Source organism: Salmo trutta, chromosome 1 (assembly GCF_901001165.1).
Source record: "Salmo trutta chromosome 1, fSalTru1.1, whole genome shotgun sequence".
Taxonomy (NCBI): Eukaryota; Metazoa; Chordata; class Actinopteri; order Salmoniformes; family Salmonidae; genus Salmo; species Salmo trutta.
In genome coordinates this window covers 17109055-17128527 of record NC_042957.1, presented here as the reverse complement: position 1 = coordinate 17128527, position 19473 = coordinate 17109055, and the positions used below count along the sequence as shown (strand labels likewise).

The window sequence follows — 19473 nt, the reverse complement described above, 5'->3', positions numbered from 1 at the left end:
AGACAATTGTGACACTGTGCCCCTGAGCAAGACACTCAACCCTACTTGCTCCAGGAGTGCTGTACAGTGGTGACCCTGGCCTTGAACCCACTCCCTGAAGGTGTCTCTGGGGGAGTTGGGATATGCAAGAAACACAATTCCATTACTAACTTGTGTGTAATAGGACAAATATAAGCACCCCCAAAATGATTCTAATCAACTGGCTGTGGTATGTCAGACCGTATACCATAGGTATGACAAAATCTTTATTTTTACTGTTCTAATTAGGTTGGTAACCAGTTTATAATAGCAATAAGGCACCTCAGGGGTTTTGTTTTTGTTTCTAAGAACAGCCATTAGCTGTGGTATATTGGCCATATACCACACCCCCTCGGGCCTTCTTGCTTAATTATACGACAAGAAAGCCACTGTTCTTAATATAATTGGATCCACCCTTGGCGATTTGATTCTTGTAAGAGACTGACTCTTAAAAGTGAACTATTTACAACAGTAGAGATCTTTCTCTTTATGGTTTCTGAACGCTATATGTGGTTGATTTTTATGGTAGATCTGTGTTTTTATAAGCTGAGTGCAATGCAGTTTCTTTGTTTGGTGTGTAATAAAGCTCTACATCAGACATGAGGCTGTGGGTTATTGAAGGGACACACAACTGACTTCAAATCCATGTTTGTTTGCCCCCAGTGCTACTGTTTACAAAATAGCCCTTTGAAAGATGGAATGAAGCAACATTTCTCTCTTCTCTGGGCTGTCATGTTGACCCCCACACACACACACACACACACACACACACACACGCACGCACGCACACACACACACACACACACACACACACACACACACACACACGCACACACTAGTCCCAGAGGTGTGTGTGTGTCAGGAGTAATCAATCATTATTGACGTGGGACAAGAAACCAGCACCACTTCCATTTCACACAGACATGAAATCTGTCAGTCAAAGTTTTGACGAGTTTGACATGTTTGATAGCTGGAGTGTCCACTGACCACCAAGAGGAAAACGTCAGTATGAATATTGGTACATTCCTTTTAGGACACTTTAGGAAGCGGTGTGGGCGTTTTGACACCCAGGAGGACCCTTCTTTCTGACAATAAAGTCAAAACTCCAAAAAGCTTTTGACCCAAGTCTCTGTGACTGTGACTATGACTGACAGTCCAGCCCTCTCAGAAGTAGTTTTCTTCTCTGCAGTTCCCTTAAGAAGTACTTGCAGCGTGAGTGGGTAGAGTGATGGAGGAGGACCAGTCAATGACTGTCACCATCAGAGAGATGGGAAGTGTCTTCTCCAATCAAATCAAGGAGAGAGGGACAACACTTCAAGGTATAAATAATACTATAGAATTGGAGAGAATTGTGAGTCATCTGAAGTTGTGATCCGTTGTGTGCTGATGATATCTGTAACAATCCCTATCCTTGTTTCCCATGGAAAAGCATGATGCACTATGTTCTATGTTCAGTACAGTTCAGTCAGGTGACAGTGGAACTAGAGGAGGTCCAACACCTTGTCCATAAAATAATCTGTCAGTAAAAACATCTGTTACATATTGTTTACAATAATTACCCTTTCAACTGTCAGTCAACATCATCACACATCCAAGAGTGCTTGTGGTCAATTTGGCCACTTGTCTCACTTGTGTAACAGTGCTCTTTCGTTCTCGTTGTGTGTGTGTGTGTGTGTGTGTGTGTGTGTGTGTGTGTGTGTGTGTGTGTTGTCTACTATCCAAGATACCTTGAGCGCAGGGAGGCGCTAGATCACATAGAGCCACTGAACTCGTCCCCCGCATTAACTGTTTTTAAATGGGAGTGCAGACACTCATTCAGTCTCTCTCTCTCTCCCTCTCGTCACCAGCGGACTTCACTCGGTCCCTCCGCCGCGCCTGGAGCTTCAAAGCTAAGAGCCGCTAACCCACGCGGAGATGAGATACTACCAACACTAGTGGGGTTGCGGTCAGCCTACAGTTCTTCTCAGCAGAAGGGTCATTTCGTTTAGGAAAGAAGGCGAAAGGGAGAGAAAGCGGGAAAGAATTAAAACCGTTTCTTCTGCTGTCTGTTGAGGAGAGTAGATGAGTCAATGGCCGGAGCTCAGCCAGGAGTTCACGCGCTGCAGCTCAAGCCCGTGTTTGTGAGCGAGAGCCTGAAAAAGGGCAACAAATTTATGAAATGGGATGATGTAAGTATTATTTTTTTTTTGTCCGAGTGGACGGGTTTGTCACTGTCCTTTGTGTTGCCAATGTTTGTTATACATTTACCACGGCGCTGTAACGCATGTGTTACACATTTACCACGGCGCTGTAACGCATGTGTTACACATTTACCACGGCGCTGTAACGCATGTGTTACACATTTACCACGGCACTGTAACGCATGTGTTACACATTTACCACGGCACTGTAACGCATGTGTTATACATTTACCACGGCACTGTAACGCATGTGTTACACATTTACCACGGTGCTGTAACGCATGTGTTACACATTTACCACGGCACTGTAACGCATGTGTTACACATTTACCACGGCACTGTAACGCATGTGTTACACATTTACCACGGCGCTGTAACGCATGTGTTACACATTTACCACGGCACTGTAACGCATGTGTTATACATTTACCACGGCACTGTAACGCATGTGTTACACATTTACCACGGCACTGTAACGCATGTGTTATACATTTACCACGGCACTGTAACGCATGTGTTACACATTTACCACGGCACTGTAACGCATGTGTTACACATTTACCACGGCACTGTAATGCATGTGTTACACATTTACCACGGCACTGTAACGCATGTGTTACACATTTACCACGGCGCTGTAACGCATGTGTTATACATTTACCACGGCACTGTAACGCATGTGTTATACATTTACCACGGCACTGTAACGCATGTGTTACACATTTACCACGGCACTGTAACGCATGTGTTACACATTTACCACGGCACTGTAACGCATGTGTTACACATTTACCACGGCACTGTAACGCATGTGTTATACATTTACCACGGCGCTGTAACGCATGTGTTATACATTTACCACGGCACTGTAACGCATGTGTTACACATTTACCACGGCACTGTAACGCATGTGTTACACATTTGCCACGGCACTGTAACGCATGTGTTATACATTTACCACGGCGCTGTAACGCATGTGTTACACATTTACCACGGCACTGTAACGCATGTGTTATACATTTACCACGGCGCTGTAACGCATGTGTTATACATTTACCACGGCACTGTAACGCATGTGTTATACATTTACCACGGCACTGTAACGCATGTGTTATACATTTGCCACGGCGCTGTAACGCATGTGTTATACATTTACCACGGCACTGTAACGCATGTGTTATACATTTACCACGGCACTGTAACGCATGTGTTATACATTTACCACGGCACTGTAATGCATGTGTTACACATTTACCACGGCACTGTAACGCATGTGTTATACATTTACCACGGCACTGTAACGCATGTGTTATACATTTGCCACAGTGCAACAGTCTCAACTGGCTGTTTAGGGGAATAGTAAGCGATTGTTTCACCTCGGTGATAGCTTGTTGGCTGGTGAAATGAAAGCGCTATAGTTGTGAGTGACAATCCAAAATGTGGAAACAACACAGTTAATTCGAATGTTTGGTTTACGTTTCATGGTGTGCGTGCGTGTATGTTTCTGTCTGTATGTGTGCGCAATCCGTGCGCGTGCGTGCGTGCCTTTTCAGATTGCTCATTGCCTTGAATTAACCGTGTTACAGAGAAAGCTGACACAATAGTGTGATATTGAATCCATAATCGTTTGAAAACGGTATACAGCTCCACCTGAATCTCTACTAAACTATGCCATTGGACGTTATAAACCTCGGGTTGAATGAGTTGTATACTGGTAGCCTATCATCAGTCTCTATTGTAATACCCAATAGCCAGGCCAGACTGGCTGTAGCAGCTAAATGACCTTGATTAAAATGTATTGCGCACCGCCGTTTAGCACGTCTCTGCTAGAGGCATATCGTCTCTGGGTAAGATTAGCTTACATTAAGAGAAGGCTACTTACTGCAAAGCGTTTCTCATAGATATTTCTCATAGCTTAAACAACTTGTTTTTTTTTGCCAAGGGAGCCTAAATAAATAACATAGAATTGTCAAGCAGCCAATTAACAACGGAGTATTTGGTCTGCGTTGGAAATCCACGTTGGAAATGCCACTGTGTGCACCTGCCAACTGTGTGAGGGTGATTGCTACAGCGGAACTGTTGACTGATACTGCGCTGTTATCGTTGTCATTGTAGCAGAGCAGCGCAAACAAGCGATGACAGTGTATTCCGATGTTTTGATAGGCATCAAACATCGTCACAGTGTCAGTCTAATATGCAAACTACCTTTTTTATACATACACATTAGTGAGTCATTAATAGCAATTAAACATTTCTCTCTCTCCTCTCTCCTCTTTCTCTCCAGTCTCTCTGTCTCGCTCTCTCTCTCCTTTCTCCCTCTGTATATGGTGGTATGTTGTGAGGTGTGAGGTGTGTGTGTGTTTCCCCATGTTGATGTGTTAGCGTGTGCTAGCCGTGTTTTTGCAGTTTTCGGATTAGGGTGGGGACCTCTTCCATGGCCTCTTTCCAGCCTTTCCTGACAGAGACAGAGGGCAGAGAGAGAGACAGAGGGGATAGAGACAGAGGAGATAGAGAGACAGAGGGGATAGAGAGAGACAGAGGGGATAGAGAGACAGAGGGGATAGAGAGAGACAGAGGAGATAGAGAGACAGAGGAGATAGAGAGGGACAGAGGGGATAGAGAGGGACAGAGGGGATAGATAGGGACAGAGGGGAGAGAGAGAGACAGAGGGGAGAGAGAGACAGAGGGGAGAGAGAGAGACAGAGGGGATAGAGAGAGACAAGAGGGGATAGAGAGGGACAGAGGGGAGAGAGAGAGAAAGAGGAGATAGAGAGACAGAGGGGAGAGAGAGAGACAGAGGGGAGATAGAGAGACAGAGGGGATAGAGAGAGAAAGAGGAGATAGAGAGAGACAGAGGGGAGAGAGAGACAGAGGGGAAAGAGAGAGACAAGAGGGGATAGAGATACAGAGGAGATAGAGAGACAGAGGGGATAGAGAGAGACAGAGGGGATAGAGAGAGACAGAAGGGAGAGAGAGAGACAGAGGGGAGCGAGAGAGACAGAGGGGATAGAGACAGAGGAGATAGAGAGAGAGAGGGGATAGAGAGACAGAGGGGATAGAGAGAGAGAGGGGATAGAGAGACAGAGGGGATAGAGACAGAGGAGATAGAGAGAGACAGAGGGGATAGAGAGAGAGAGGGGATAGAGAGACAGAGGGGATAGAGACAGAGGAGATAGAGAGACAGAGGGGATAGAGAGACAGAGGGGATAGAGAGACAGAGGGGTTAGAGAGAGACAGAGAGGAGAGAGAAACAGAGGAGATAGAGAGACAGAGGGGATAGAGAGACAGAGGGGTTAGAGAGAGACAGAGAAGAGAGAGAAACAGAGGGGATAGAGAGAGACAGAGGGGAGAGAGAAAAACAGGGGAGAGAGAGACAGAGGGGAGAGAGAGAGAGAGGGGAGAGAGTGAAACAGAGGGGATAGAGAGAGACAGAGGGGATAGAGAGACAGAGGGGATAGATAGAGACAGAGGAGATAGAGAGAGACAGAGGGGGGAGAGAGAGAGACAGAAGGGATAGAGAGAGAGACAGAGGGGATAGAGAGAGACAGAGGAGATAGAGAGACAGAGGGGATAGAGAGAGACAGAGGGGATAGAGAGACAGAGGGGATAGAGATACAGAGGGGATAGAGAGAGACAGTGGGGAGAGAGAGAGACAGAGGAGATAGAGAGACAGAGGGGATAGAGAGAGACAGAGGGGATAGAGAGACAGAGGGGATAGAGATACAGAGGGGATAGAGAGATACAGAGGGGATAGAGAGAGACAGTGGGGATAGAGAGAGTCCGCGGGGGGGGGAGAGAGACAGAGGGGAGAGAGAGAGACAGATGGGAGAGAGAGAGACAGAGGGGATAGAGAGAGAGACAGATGGGAGAGAGAGAGACAGAGGGGATAGAGAGAGACAGATGGGATAGAGAGAGACAGAGGGGATAGAGAGAGACAGATGGGATAGAGAGAGACAGATGGGAGAGAGAGAGACAGATGGGATAGAGATACAGAGGGGATAGAGAGAGACAGTGGGGATGGGATAGAGAGAGACAGATGGGATAGAGAGAGACAGAGGGGGGAGAGAGAGAGACAGATGGGATAGAGAGAGACAGATGGGAGAGAGAGAGACAGTGGGGATAGAGAGAGACAGATGGGATAGAGAGAGACAGTGGGGATAGAGAGAGACAGATGAGATAGAGAGAGACAGGTGGGATAGAGAGAGACAGAGGGGATAGAGAGAGACAGATGGGGAGAGAGAGAGACAGATGGGAGAGAGAGAGACAGATGGGAGAGAGAGAGAGACAGAGGGGATAGAGAGAGACAGAGGGGGGAGAGACAGAGACAGATGGGATAGAGAGAGACAGAGGGGGGAGAGAGAGACAGAGGGGATAGAGAGAGACAGATGGGAGAGAGAGAGACAGATGGGATAGAGATACAGAGGGGATAGAGAGAGACAGAGGGGGGAGAGAGAGACAGATGGGATAGAGAGAGACAGATGGGATAGAGAGAGACAGATGGGAGAGAGAGAGACAGATGGGAGAGAGAGAGACAGAGGGGATAGAGAGATACAGATGGGATAGAGAGAGACAGAGGGGGGTGAGAGAGAGACAGATGGGATAGAGAGAGACAGAGGGGGGAGAGAGAGAGACAGATGGGATAGAGAGAGACAGATGGGATAGAGAGAGACATTGGGGATAGAGAGAGACAGATGGGATAGAGAGAGACAGTGGGGATAGAGAGAGACAGTGGGGATAGAGAGAGACAGTGGGGATAGAGAGAGACAGATGGGATAGAGAGAGACAGACGGGATAGAGAGAGACAGTGGGGATAGAGAGAGACAGATGGGATAGAGAAAGACAGATGGGATAGAGAGAGACAGAGGGGATAGAGAGAGACAGATGGGAGAGAGAGAGACAGATGGGATAGAGATACAGAGGGGATAGAGAGAGACAGTGGGGGGAGAGAGAGAGACAGATGGGATAGAGAGAGACAGATGGGACAGAGAGAGACAGGGGATAGAGAGCGACAGATGGGATAGAGAGAGACAGATGGGAGAGAGAGAGACAGATGGGACAGAGAGAGACAGAGGGGATAGAGAGAGACAGGGGGGGGAGAGAGAGACAGATGGGAGAGAGAGAGACAGATGGGATAGAGATACAGAGGGGATAGAGAGAGACAGTGGGGGGAGAGAGAGAGACAGATGGGATAGAGAGAGACAGATGGGACAGAGAGAGACAGGGGATAGAGAGAGACAGATGGGATAGAGAGAGACAGATGGGAGAGAGAGAGACAGATGGGACAGAGAGAGACAGAGGGGATAGAGAGAGACAGAGGGGGGAGAGAGAGACAGATGGGAGAGAGAGAGACAGATGGGATAGAGATACAGAGGGGATAGAGAGAGACAGAGGGGGGAGAGAGAGACAGATGGGATAGAGAGAGACAGAGGGGGGAGAGAGAGACAGAGGGGATAGAGAGAGACAGATGGGATAGAGAGAGACAGATGGGATAGAGATACAGAGGGGATAGAGAGAGACAGATGGGATAGAGAGAGACAGATGGGATAGAGAGAGACAGATGGGATAGAGATACAGAGGGGATAGAGAGAGACAGAGGGGGGAGAGAGAGAGACAGATGGGATAGAGATACAGAGGGGATAGAGAGAGACAGATGGGATAGAGAGAGACAGAGGGGGGAGAGAGAGAGACAGAGGCAGACAGATATAAATCATCCAGTAAGTTTAAAATCTAAACCTTTCCCCTGTCTCAGCTGGATGTCAGAAAATAAGTGTCATGGTAACCATGGGGAACCTTGACCATACATTACCAAACAGTGGAGCAAGAAGAGTGGAGTGATTGGTACGATATTGAGCCGAGATGGAAACAAAATCCTCTCAGCATGGTGGAGATGGCATGGAGTGGCCAGAATGCAGTTATTGTATTACAGATGTAGGATCTTAATTTGATCACTCTTTTGTTGCTGAGAATTGTCCTATCACACAGTTATATCAACAGTATCACACTTTTCATGTAGCTTACTTTTGGCCAGCTAAAAGCCTAACCACAGATCAAGCAACATTAGGGACAAATGGTTCAGGTTTATTTTGCTGTGACAATATAGATCAAATTAAAATCCTACATATGTACACTGTCTGACACAAGTGTTGTAGAGCAAGGAGAAAGGAAGAAGGAAAGAGAGGGAGAGGGAAGGCAGGGTAGAGGGAAGGGTGGGAGGGGGGAGAGAGGGAGAGGGAAGGGAGGGAAAGAAAGACAGAGAAGTAGAGAGGAAGCAGGAAAGTATTTCTCATACCAAATCCTTTTTGTGGGTTTGAAGACAATTTTACTTCGTAGACTCCATCTGTCTGTACTGCTAATCACCCAGACATTGTTACAATACAGAAGCTAAACAATCAGAATAAGTCGTACTCTCTCCCTCCCTATTTTTAGGCTATGGCTAATGGTATGGAACACCACAGTGAGGGGTGAATCCACAGAGGCTGTCCCAACTCTGTCTGCCTGCTTCCCTCTGTCCCTTCACTCAAAGGAGAGCTGAGACAAAACCTCTTAACGATCACAATTACTCCTAAATTGGAAAAACTCCTTGTAATGATGACGATTTCCTTCCCTGGTGTAAGATTTTGTCCCGAAGAAATTGAGAAAACCTTTTAGCTCTTAAGACTAGTCTATCCTCTGAGATGTGTGTGAATGCAGACCCAGAGAGTGAGAGTCAGTGAGTCACCCCCCCAATGATAGCCTCTGAGGAAGTCATAATGACTTCATGTGTGTAGCTGTGGCCAGGGAGAGTTGGGACATTAAGAAGATGAGAAGCTGGCGAAAATGCAGCCTGGTGGAACCATGTGAAATATAATGATGAACGCAGCGATCAGGCTTGTTCCACCAGGCTTGTGAAAATGGCTGTTTTCACATCATTAAGCAGATTGTCAATGGCCACCAGCCATCTTTAGCTCTCTCAGCCTGATGTTACAACATAATCAATCAGTCCTCCATGAAGCTTAGGACTAATGGGAAAGTCCTTTTTTTCAACTGGTGACAAACACTACAACCATGGCCATAGTCTTAATATGTCATTATTGTCATCGACTCTTTATACCAGGACTTGATATAGTGCATCTTCCCTCTGATTTGTCATGAGACATGGCATGTTCTTCATGTGTGTAAGTTGACCAAAACAATCCTTCTTGAATCTGTTACAGAGCCACAACGAATCGTTGTTGCCATAGCAAACGTCACCATAGCAAGTGCTTAAAATTCTCTCACAAACCATTTTCAGCATCTTGCAAATTGATGTTTTCTTGTTATGTTAGTCTGTCTGTCTGTCTGTCTGTCTGTCTGTCTGTCTGTCTGTCTGTCTGTCTGTCTGTCTGTCTGTCTGTCTGTCTGTCTGTCTGTCTGTCTCTTCCAGGTCCTCTTTGTTTATCGCTTTTGCTTGTCTCTCACACATTCATTCTTTCCGCCTCCCTCCCTCCCTCCCCTCCCTCCCTCCCTCCCTCCCTCCCTCCCCTCCCTCCCTCCGTCCGTCTGTCCGTCTGCTTTCTGTAATAGAGTAGGATCGATACGATAGCAGTCAGTTCTGGTCAGAGGGGTCAGTGTGTACATCAGGTACCACCATTTCAGTTCTGTCTGGCTGGTTTCCGCTGTTAAAGATGACCAGAGGCCAGTGATGATCTGTCACCTCAACAGAACTGCCCCCAGTCAGACAGCTATAGGTCCTAGACATACAGTATAATAAATACCAGACATCTAGGGCCAGTTTCCCGGATCCAGATTAATTGCTTAATTGTCTTAGGAACCACACCAGTGAGGAAGCCCCTGCTTTCAATATATTTTGTATCCCTAATTTACGCAAGTGTTTCCTTTATTTTGGCAGTTACCTGTATATAATCTGCACCATAACATGATGTCATAGAACACATCCTTCAACTTATTGAACAACATACAGTAGTAGACCTATACTATACAGTCATAGACCTATACCATACAGTCGTAGACCTATACCATACAGTCATAGACCTTTACCATACAGTCGTAGACCTATACCATACAGTCATAGACCTATACCATACAGTCATAGACCTATACCATACAGTCATAGACCTATACCATACAGTCATAGACCTATACCATACAGTCATAGACCTATACCATACAGTCATAGACCTATACCATACAGTCATAGACCTATACCATACAGTCATAGACCTATACCATACAGTCATAGACCTATACTATGCAGTCATAGACCTATACCATACAGTCGTAGATCTATACCATACAGTCATAGACCTATACCATACAGTCATAGACCTATACCATACAGTCGTAGATCTATACCATACAGTCGTATATCTATACCATACAGTCATAGACCTATACCATACAGTCATAGACCTATACTATACAGTCATAGACCTATACCATACAGTCATAGATCTATACCATACAGTCATAGACCTATACCATACAGTCATAGACCTATACCATACAGTCATAGACCTATACCATACAGTCATAGACCTATACCATACAGTAGTAGACCTATACCATACAGTCATAGACCTATACCATACAGTCATAAACCTATACTATACAGTCATAGACCTATACCATACAGTAGTAGACCTATACCATACAGTCGTAGATCTATACTATACAGTCATAGACCTATACCATACAGTAGTAGACCTATACCATACAGTCATAGACCTATACCATACAGTCGTAGATCTATACCATACAGTCATAGACCTATACCATACAGTCATAGACCTATACCATACAGTCGTAGATCTATACCATACAGTCGTATATCTATACCATTCAGTCATAGACCTATACCATACAGTCATAGGCCTATACTATACAGTCGTAGATCTATACCATACAGTCATAGACCTATACCATACAGTCGTGTATCTATACCATACAGTCATAGACCTATACTATACAGTCGTAGATCTATACCATACAGTCATAGACCTATACCATACAGTCATAGACCTATACTATACAGTCGTAGATCTATACCATACAGTCATAGACCTATACCATACAGTCATAGACCTATACCATACAGTCATAGACCTATACCATACAGTCGTAGACCTATACCATACAGTCATAGACCTATACCATACAGTCATAGAGCTATACTATACAGTCGTAGATCTATACCATACAGTCATAGACCTATACCATACAGTCATAGACCTATACCATACAGTCGTAGATCTATACCATACAGTCGTAGACCTATAGCATACAGTCATAGACCTATACCATACAGTCGTAGACCTATACCATACAGTCATAGATCTATACTATACAGTCATAGACCTATACCATACAGTCATAGACCTATACCATACAGTCATAGACCTATACCATACAGTCGTAGATTTACATTTACATTTTTACATTTTAGTCATTTAGCAGACACTCTTATCCAGAGCGACTTACAGTAGTGAATGCATACATTTCATAAAAATGTTTCTCCATACTATACTATATAGATCTATACCATACAGTCATAGACCTATACCATACAGTCGTAGATCTATACCATACAGTCATAGACCTATACCATACAGTCGTAGACCTATACCATACAGTCGTAGATCTATACCATACAGTCGTAGACCTATACCATACAGTCGTAGAGCTATACCATACAGTCGTAGATCTATACCATACAGTCGTAGATCTATACCATACAGTCGTAGATCTATACCATACAGTCGTAGACCTATACCATACAGTCGTAGATCTATACCATACAGTCGTAGATCTATACCATACAGTCGTAGATCTATACCATAGAGTCGTAGATCTATACCATACAGTCGTAGATCTATACCATACAGTCGTAGATCTATACCATACAGTCGTAGATCTATACCATACAGTCATAGACCTATACCATACAGTCGTAGATCTATACCATACAGTCGTAGATCTATACCATACAGTCATAGATCTATATAATTTTTTCTCAGAAAACCATTAGGTCTGGTTCTGTGATGCAACATGGCGATATGGGAATCGTTTAAAAGAGTCCCATCTTCACAGTGTATTCAATGGTGTTGTATATAATCCTGTGTGATTATTCAGGGCAAGGAAGGACAGACAGGGAGATAATCATCCAGTTTGTTCAGCTGAGAGCTGCGCTGGGCTGGCGACTACGGACAGAAACGCCACAGCTTTTTATAGAAACAGCCAATAATATCTGCAGTTGCTATGTAAAGACGGCCCTGACCTAGGGCTGCCAATCTCTGTGTGTGTGTGTGTGTGCGCGCGCGTGTGTGTGTGTGTCTGTGTGTGTGTGTGTGTGTAGGATGGTGTCTCTCACAGACAATAACATACACGGCAGCTTACTCCTTTTTCTATTGCACACACACACACACACACACACACACACACACACACACCTTTCCCTCTCTCACAAATGGTACCTTTCTCTCTCTACAGGACTCTACTACGGTGACCCCTGTGACCTTACAAGTCGATCCCCAGGGCTACTTCCTGTACTGGACTGACCAGAACAAGGTAAGAACAAAGATATTACACGGAAGCAAGATAATAACAAAGATATTACACGGAAGGAAGATAATAACCAATGGTTACACGTTCAGTGACATCCCATTTCCTACTCAAAGATCAAGAGGACTTGGGTTGATCCAGGAAACAGTTGATTATTTTATAGGTGAGATGTTAGAGATACTCTTCATTTAGAAGGAAATACATTTAGGAGAAATCGGGTTGTCCTTATTGTGACACTGAAAGAAAAAAAACATGACATACTATCCTAAGCATACTTACTTCTTGGTCACCTCCCTGACCAAGGCCCTTCTCCCCCAATTGCTGTTTGGCCAGGCGGTCAGCTCGCAGAAGAATCTTGGTGCTTCCAAACTTCTTCCATTTAAGAATGATGGAGGCCACTGTGTTTTTGGGGACCTTCAATGCTGCCAAAATGTTTTGGTACCCTTCCCCAGATCTGTGCCTCGACACAATCCTGTCTCAGGGTTCAACGGACAATTCCTTCGACCTCATGGCTTGATTTTTGCTCTGACATGCACTGTCAACTGTGGGACCACAGGTAGACTCTAATCAAGTTGTAGAAACATCTTATTAAGGATGATCAATGGAAACAGGATGCACCTGAGCTCAGTTTCGAGTCTCATAGCAAAGGGTCTGAATACTTTTGTAAATAAGCTATTTCTGTTTAGTTTTTTTGATAAATGTGTAAACCTGTTTTCACTTTGTCATTATGGGGTATTGTGTGTAGATTGCTGAGGAAAGTGTTTTATTTAATCAATTTCAGAATAAGGCTGTAACGTAACAAAATTAGGAAAAAGTCAAGGGGTCTGAATACTTTCCGAAAGCATTGTATACTAGCTTTACCTCCTCACTGCAGTCCTATACTTTATGTGATGTGAACTGAGCTGAATCAGTGACATTTACACTGGCAGTTATTCCTAAAAACTTATTCTTTATTACCACGACCAGTCAGACAGGAGATGAGAGGAGAGGAGAGGGGAAGAGAGGAGAGGGGAAGAGTGGGGAAACCCCTCTGTTATAACCATTATCCCTAAAGAGCAAAAGCTATTAGTGAAGAGGACAGGAGAAGACCAGAGGTGTGTGTGTGTGCGTGTGTGTTTGCGTGTGCATGTGCATGTGCATGTGTGTGTGTGTGTACACATGTGCCAGGGTTGGTGCGTGCTTGCATGTGTGCCAGGGCCCGTGTGTGTGTGTGTGTGTGTGTGTTTGTGTGTGTGTGTGTGTGTGTGTGTTTACTAAGGAGTGAGGAGGTGGAGTCTCAGTCAGCAGCCCTGTCCCTGCCCAGGTCTGGTGGTATGGTGAAATAACTCCATTTGTTCCAACAAATAATCAATGGCTCTGCTACGCCGCCTATTAATTACAGTAACTCTGACTGGCTCTGCTGAGGCACACACACACACACACACACACACACACACACACACACACACACACACACACACACACACACACACACACACACACACCTCCAGACACGTAGGGAATATAAAGGCAGAGAGTCATCAGCTATATCTCAGTATATAAATACAGTCATCAGCTATATCTCAGTATATAAACACAGAGAGTCATCAGCTATATCTCAGTATATAAATACAGAGAGTCATCAGCTATATCTCAGTATATAAACACAGAGAGTCATCAGCTATATCTCAGTATATAAATACAGAGAGTCATCAGCTATATCTCAGTATATAAATACAGAGAGTCATCAGCTATATCTCAGTATATAAACACAGAGAGTCATCAGCTATATCTCAGTATATAAACACAGAGAGTCATCAGCTATATCTCAGTATATAAATACAGAGAGTCATCAGCTATATCTATATAAATACAGAGAGTCATCAGCTATATCTCAGTATATAAACACAGAGTCATCAGCTATATCTCAGTATATAAATACAGAGAGTCATCAGCTATATCTCAGTATATAAACACAGAGAGTCATCAGCTATATCTCAGTATATAAATACAGTCATCAGCTATATCTCAGTATATAAACACAGAGAGTCATCAGCTATATCTCAGTATATAAACACAGAGAGTCATCAGCTATATCTCAGTATATAAATACAGTCATCAGCTATATCTCAGTATATAAACACAGTCATCAGCTATATCTCAGTATATAAATACAGAGAGTCATCAGCTATATCTCAGTATATAAATACAGAGAGTCATCAGCTATATCTCAGTATATAAACACAGAGAGTCATCAGCTATATCTCAGTATATAAATACAGAGAGTCATCAGCTATATCTCAGTATATAAATACAGAGAGTCATCAGCTATATCTCAGTATATAAACACAGAGAGTCATCAGCTATATCTCAGTATATAAACACAGAGAGTCATCAGCTATATCTCAGTATATAAATACAGAGAGTCATCAGCTATATCTATATAAATACAGAGAGTCATCAGCTATATCTCAGTATATAAACACAGAGTCATCAGCTATATCTCAGTATATAAATACAGAGAGTCATCAGCTATATCTCAGTATATAAACACAGAGAGTCATCAGCTATATCTCAGTATATAAATACAGTCATCAGCTATATCTCAGTATATAAACACAGAGAGTCATCAGCTATATCTCAGTATATAAACACAGAGAGTCATCAGCTATATCTCAGTATATAAACACAGAGAGTCATCAGCTATATCTCAGTATATAAACACAGAGAGTCATCAGCTATATCTCAGTATAAAAATACAGAGAGTCATCAGCTATATCTCAGAATATAAACACAGAGAGTCATCAGCTATATCTATATAAATACAGAGAGTCATCAGCTATATCTCAGTATATAAACACAGAGAGTCATCAGCTATATCTCAGTATATAAATACAGAGAGTCATCAGCTATATCTCAGTATATAAACACAGAGAGTCATCAGCTATATCTCAGTATATAAATACAGTCATCAGCTATATCTCAGTATATAAACACAGAGAGTCATCAGCTATATCTCAGTATATAAATACAGTCATCAGCTATATCTCAGTATATAAATACAGAGAGTCATCAGCTATATCTCAGCATATAAACACAGAGAGTCATCAGCTATATCTCAGTATATAAACACAGAGAGTCATCAGCTATATCTCAGTATATAAATACAGTCATCAGCTATATCTCAGTATATAAATACAGAAAGTCATCAGCTATATCTCAGTATATAAATACAGTCATCAGCTATATCTCAGTATATAAATACAGAGAGTCATCAGCTATATCTCAGTATATAAATACAGTCATCAGCTATATCTCAGTATATAAATACAGAGAGTCATCAGCTATATCTCAGTATATAAATACAGAGAGTCATCAGCTATATCTCAGTATATAAATACAGAGAGTCATCAGCTATATCTCAGTATATAAATACAGAGAGTCATCAGCTATATCTCAGTATATAAACACAGAGAGTCATCAGCTATATCTCAGTATATAAATACAGTCATCAGCTATATCTCAGTATATAAACACAGAGAGTCATCAGCTATATCTCAGTATATAAATACAGTCATCAGCTATATCTCAGTATATAAACACAGAGAGTCATCAGCTATATCTCAGTATAGAAATACAGTCATCAGCTATATCTCAGTATATAAATACAGAGAGTCATCAGCTATATCTCAGCATATAAACACAGAGAGTCATCAGCTATATCTCAGTATATAAACACAGAGAGTCATCAGCTATATCTCAGTATATAAATACAGTCATCAGCTATATCTCAGTATATAAATCAGAAAGTCATCAGCTATATCTCAGTATATAACTACAGTCATCAGCTATATCTCAGTATATAAAATACAGAGAGTCATCAGCTATATCTCAGTATATAAATACAGTCATCAGCTATATCTCAGTATATAAATACAGAGAGTCATCAGCTATATCTCAGTATATAAATACAGAGAGTCATCAGCTATATCTCAGTATATAAACACAGAGAGTCATCAGCTATATCTCAGTATATAAACACAGAGAGTCATCAGCTATATCTCAGTATATAAATACAGTCATTCAGCTATATCTCAGTATATAAATACAGAAAGTCATCAGCTATATCTCAGTATATAAATACAGTCATCAGCTATATCTCAGTATATAAATACAGAGAGTCATCAGCTATATCTCAGTATATAAATACAGTCATCAGCTATATCTCAGTATATAAATACAGAGAGTCATCAGCTATATCTCAGTATATAAATACAGAGAGTCATCAGCTATATCTCAGTATATAAATACAGAGAGTCATCAGCTATATCTCAGTATATAAATACAGAGAGTCATCAGCTATATCTCAGTATATAACACAGAGAGTCATCAGCTATATCTCAGTATATAAATACAGTCATCAGCTATATCTCAGTATATAAACACAGAGAGTCATCAGCTATATCTCAGTATATAAACACAGAGAGTCATCAGCTATATCTCAGTATATAAATACAGATTTATCATCTATGTCTCAAATAAAATAAAATCACATTTTATTGGTCACATACACATATTTAGCAGAAATGATTGTGTTCCTAGCTCCAACTGTCACGTCCTGGCCAGTATAAGGGTTAATTGTTATTGTAGTTTGGTCAGGACGTGGCAGAGGGTATTTGTTTTATGTGGTTCAGGGTGGTGTGTTTGTTAAAAGGGTGTTTGATTTAGTATTTCCGGGTTTTTGGTTTATGGTCTATGTTTGTGTTTCTATGGTTGATTAATTGGGGTTGTGACTCTCAATTGAAGGCAGGTGTTTTCTCTTTGCCTTTGATTGAGAGTCCCATATATTGGGGTGTGTTTGTGTTTGTCATTTGTGGGAGATTGTTCTGTCTGTAAGCCTTATGCTTTGCCAGACTGTTTTGTCGATCGTTATTTCTGTTTGTTATTTTGGTGTTCATTTTTGTATTCATTAAAACGTCGAGATGAGCATACACATACCTGCTGCGTTTTGGTCCTCTATTACCGACGACAAGCGTGACAGAATCTCCCACCAACTAAGGACCAAGCAGGAGAGGAAAGGGGAGTTCGAGTTGGACTGGCGGGAGTTCTGGACGGGGCTGGACCTTGGCACCAAACTGGGAAGTACCGTCGCCCACGGGAGGAAATTGAGGCAGCCAAGGCAGAGAGGTGGAGGTACGAGGCCTTGGACGCGCTGAGGGTGAAGCACGAGAAGCACCCCCAATACATTTTTGGGGGAGGGCACACGGGTAGTTTGGCTAGGCCTAGGAAGAGCCGGAAGCCAGCTACCCGTGGTTATATGGAGGAGCGTATGAGGTGGAGAGCGCCATGTTTCGCTGAGGAGCGCACTATCTCACCCATACGCACGCACAGTCCGGTGCACGTTATTCCAGCCCCTCGCAGGTGCCGTGCTAGAGCGGGCATCAAGCCTGGTAGGAGGATGCCTGCGCAGCGCATCTGGTCGCCGGTACGCCTCCGAGGACCAGGCTACCCAACTCCCGCTCTACGCACGGCTACCATCAGGCCCCTGCACAGCCCAGTCTGCCCTGTACAAGCACCCCGCTCATACAGGGCTACTAGTTCCATCCAGCCAAGACGGGTTGTGCAGGAGGTAAGATCAAGACCGACTGTGCGCCTCCATAGCCCTGGGTTTCCAGCTCCTGTCTCTCGTGCGGACCCGGAAGTGCGTCAACCCAGTCCGACTCGTCCTGTTCCCGCTCCCCGCACTAGCCTGGAGGTGCGTGTTCACAATCTGGTACGCCCAGTACCAGCACCACGCGCCAGGCTTCAAGTGCGTGAACCCAGCCTCGCCAGTCAACAGTCTCCAGAGCTGCCCGCCAGTCAACAGTCACCAGAGCTGCCCGCCAGTCAACAGTCACCAGAGCGGCCAGCCAGTCAACAGTCACCAGAGCTGCCCGCCAGTCAACAGTCACCAGAGCTGCCCGCCAGTCAACAGTCACCAGAGCTGCCCGCCAGTCAACAGTCACCAGAGCTGCCCGCCAGTCAACAGTCACCAGAGCTGCCCGCCAGCCAACAGTCACCAGAGCTGCCCGCCAGCCAACAGTCACCAGAGCTGCCCGCCAGTCAACAGTCACCAGACTGCCCTGAACTGCCGGAGTGGCCAGACTGCCCTGAACTGCCGGAGTGGCCAGACTGCCCTGAACTGCTGGAGTGGCCAGACTGCCCCGAACTGCCGGAGTGGCCAGACTGCCCCGAACTGCCGGAGTGGCCAGACTGCCCCGAACTGCCGGAGTGGCCAGACTGCCCCGAACTGCCGGAGTGGCCAGACTGCCCCGAACTGCCGGACTGCCCAGACTGCCCCTTCCCCAGATTTGTGTCTCGACATAATGCTGTCTCGGAGCTCTACGGACAATTCCTTCGACCTCATGGCTTGATTTTTGCTCTGACATGCACTGTCAACTGTGGGACCTTATATAGACAGGTGTGTGCATTTCCAAATCATGTCCAATCAATTTAATTTACCACAGGTGGACTCTACTCAAGTTGTAGAAATATTAGAAACAAGATGCACCTGAGCTTAATTTCGAGTCTTATATCAAGGGTCGGAATACTTACGTAAATAAGGTATCATTTTTTTTTATATATATAAATTTGCCAAAAAAGTCAAGGGGTCTGCATACTTTCCGAATGCACTGTGTGTGTGTGTGTGTGTGTGTGTGTGTGTATATACTGTATGTGTGTGTGAGGTCTGTGATGATGAGTATTGAGTGTGATGTTTATG

The 19473-nt window shown here is 43.9% G+C and overlaps 1 long non-coding RNA gene across 1 annotated transcript; it reads left to right on the top strand.

The window, feature by feature from the left end:
* The first annotated feature begins 1870 nt into the window (after window positions 1–1870).
* LOC115173473 (uncharacterized) lies at window positions 1871–12985 on the top strand. The gene is made up of 2 exons (XR_003871614.1): window positions 1871–2186; window positions 12663–12985. It is a non-coding gene; the product is annotated as an uncharacterized LOC115173473 (long non-coding RNA).
* Window positions 12986–19473: the final 6488 nt, after the last annotated feature.